Genomic DNA, 3,674 nt, shown 5'->3' on the forward strand with positions numbered 1-3,674 from the left:
GGTGGTCATAATAATCTGGCCACTCAGAGGGTGTGTGTGTGTGTGTGTGTGTGTGTGTGTGTGTGTATTGATTTCAGAGAGGAAGGGAGGAGAGAGAGAGAGACAGAAATATCAATGATGAGAGAGAGTCATTGATCTGCTGCCTCTACACGCCCCCCACTGGGGACTGAGCCCAAAACCCGGGCATGTGCCCTGACCAGGAATCAAACCGTGACCTACTGGTTCCTAGGTCGATGCTCAACCACTGGGCCACGCCGGCTGGGCAGGAACAACACTTTCTAGCAGAGAAAAAGGGGGGCAATGATGCAGAGAAAGGTCACACTTTCTCGGGGGAGAGGGGTGAGATAGGCTGGGGTGCAGGAGTAAGTGAATGGAGCTCCCCCCTGGAAGGCCTTTGCCTTCTCTGGGAAGCAGAAACTCCAGGGGGAGAAAGGTTTGGGGCCTGAAAAGGGGTGAGAGAAGAGTTTGGAATCACTGTGGTAGGAGAGGAAGATTCAGCCACCAAGAGCCTTAAATATCACTGGTCCTCAGGGCCCTACTGCATTAGTCAGGGTTCTCCAGAGAACTAGGACCAACAGGATGTGTATTTATAGAGATTTATTTTAAGAAATTGGCTCCTGCACTCGTGGCCGCTTGGCAAATCCGAAATCTGATGGGGGAGGCTAGCAGGCTGGAGACCCAGGGAAAGAGCTGCAGTTTGGCCCTGTCTGTGTTTGCTCCATGTTTAGAGCATCAGCCTGTGGACTCAAGGGTCGAGTGTTCAATTCCGGTCAAGGGCGCATAGCTTGGCTGTGGGCTCGATCCCTGACCCCGGTCAGGGTGTGTGGGAGAGGCAACCAATTGATGTGTTTCTCTCACATCAATGTTTCTCTCTGTCTCTCTCCCTCCTTTTCACTCGCTCTAAAAAGCAATGGAAAAAATATCCTCAGGTGACAAAGAGTTGCAGTTCACGTCCAAAAGCTGCTGGAAGGATGCCTTCTTTGTTTGTTCTATTAGGGTCTTCAGCTGATTGGACGAGACCCACCCACATTATGGGGCAATCTGCTTTACTCAAAGTCCACTGACTTAAGGTTAACCTCACCCAAAGCACACCTTCCAGATACACCCAGAATGTTTGACCAAGTATCTTGGCACCGTGGCCTGTCAGTTGACACATAAGATTAACTGACCTTGCTATTTGGGAGTTTTTTCCAATTACTCAACAGTTTGAATAGAGAAATTATAATCTTGTCAGGTTGTATTGACTCAGAGTTAGGGTTTTCAAGGTTTGGAAGTTGAGGGATTGGCGAGAGTGGATGGAAATGCGATTGAGGCTAGTTATGAAGAGGAGTGACAGAGGTGATGGGGGAGCACTAGGGGTGCTCAGGGACGTCAGGTGGGATAAAGGTGAGACCTGGAAGAGCAGGGCCTGTGGACGGCCAGGAGGGGGAGTGGTGGTGTCTACACGGCTGCTGTGGAGAGAGCCAGGCTCCTCATTGCAGCTGGGTGATCCACAGAAGGGCAGACAGGGGGCAGCCCCTGGTGTCTTGTTGTTGCTAATCCTCACCCGAGGATATTTTCCATTGATTTTTAGAGAGCGTGGAGGAGAGACGGAAAGACAGAGAGAAACATCGATGTGAGAGAAACACATTGATTGATTGGTTGCCTCCGGCACGAGCCCCAGCCAGGGCCTTTGACCCGAATTGAACCCGGGACCCTTTGATCCGCAGGCTGATGCTCTATCTACCGAGCAAAACCGGCTAGGGCGTTTTTTGTTGTTGTTGTTTTTGTTTTTTTAAAAAATTAATTAACTATTTATTTTTTATTCTTCATTTCACTTATGTGGTGCATCACCTTGATTGATTGTGGATATTAAACCAGGAATAAATCCTATTTGATCATAGTGTATGATTTTTAAATTATATTGCTAATGTTGGTTTGCTAATATTTTGTTGAGGATTTTTGCATCTCTCTTTATGAGGGATATTGGCTTATAGTTTTTTGTTTGCTTTTGTTTTTTAAATCCTCACCCAAGGATATGTTTCTTTTTTGTTTCTTTTGTTGTTGTTAATCCTCACCTGAGGATATTTTTCCATTGATTTTTAGAGAGAGTGGAAGGGAGGCAGAGAAACACAGAGAAACATTGATGTGAGAGAGACACATTGATTGGTTGCCTTCACATGTGCCCCGACTAGGGCTGGGTATCCAGCCTGCAATTGAGGTCCGTGCCCTTGACTGGAATTGAACCTGGGACCCTTCAGTCCGAGGGCTGACGCTCTAACCACTGAGACACTCGGCCAGGACCAGCCCTGGTGTCTTGAAGGACTGGGCAGGTGACAGTGGGGCCGCTGGAGAGAGGCAGCAGCCGGGCTCTGTCAGGGCCCCTGTGGCCCCGGGGATGGCCTTGCAGAAGGGGCACCTTGTGAGCCATGCCTTCTCGCTTTTCCTAGAGAAGCCAGAAATCGGAATTTTTAGGTAAAATGTTCTTATTTTCAAATTTAAATGGATATACATGATAAAAATGCAGCTTGTGAGCCAAACAACATCTGTCCCCAAGGCCAGCTTTGACATTGGGACCTCAGGCTGTGCCGTCTGGCACAGGATGTTGGGAGCTGTTGTTTTTTCTGCCAGATGAGCAGAGAGGAAGGATATTTGAGGCTAAGGGGCTGGAGGTTTGTAGAAGCAGCCTGGGGACAGTGCAGCGGGACAGAGCCCTGGGAAGGAGGGATTGCAATGGGAGGAGTGGGGTGTGGATGTGAAGGAGCAATTACCCTGCAAAGACCTGGCCCATCGTGTTTCCCATAGAGAGAGGAGCCTATGACGGATTTTAAGCAGGGGAGGGGCCTAATTCAGTTTGGTTGTAGAAAGATTGTGGTAAGAGAGGTAGGGCCTGGGTTGTGTGATAATTAAGGCTCTTAATACCTGAAGGAGAGCTAATCCATACAAGAAGTAATGATGGCCGGAATTAGCATGAATTATTTTATCCAATCAATGTTTATTAAATGCCTTTCCACTAATTACTACTAAGGGCTGGGTATTCAGAGGTGAATGAAATGCTCTCCCTGAAACTATGGTCCAGTGGGAGGTATTGAAGAATCCACTACTACCCTGCACCAGGTTTTTAGTAGAATTAATAACAGCTGCAATTTATGGAGTGCTAACCCCATGCCAGGCACTGTGCTAAGTCCTCCATGTATTTTCTTGATTAATCCTCATAACAACTCTGTAGGGTGGGTACTGTCATTGATAAAATGAGGAATTTAGGTTAGAGAAGTTAAAGGACTTGTCAAAGAGGCTCCTCACCAAAGGGGCCACTTACCTGAGCTTGGGGAGTCCCGAGGGCTTCCTGGAAGAAGTGGTAAGTGAAGACCTGACAGCTGAGTAGCAGTTAGCAGGGTGAAGGCAGAAGAAGGGGTGGAGACTGTTCTAGGCTGAGAGAACTGCAAAGGCTCAAGGTTAGAGAATGGACACATTGAGGGTGTAGAGGAGTATTGGGGGAAGTCACTGGAGGAGTTGGGACCAGATGAAGTGTGGGGCGCGGGTACAGTGTTTTGGCCAGGTTCAAGCCTCAGACTAATGAAAGGACAGGGTCCTCTCATTGCCACGTGCAAGTCCCAGCTGGAGGGCAGGGCCCTCCCAGCACAATCATAGCCAACAGCTGTGGTTGTAAGCTTGAACCTATGGTCCAAACACGT

Source organism: Myotis brandtii, unplaced genomic scaffold (genome assembly GCF_000412655.1).
Source record: "Myotis brandtii unplaced genomic scaffold, ASM41265v1 scaffold105, whole genome shotgun sequence".
Lineage (NCBI taxonomy): Eukaryota > Metazoa > Chordata > Mammalia > Chiroptera > Vespertilionidae > Myotis > Myotis brandtii.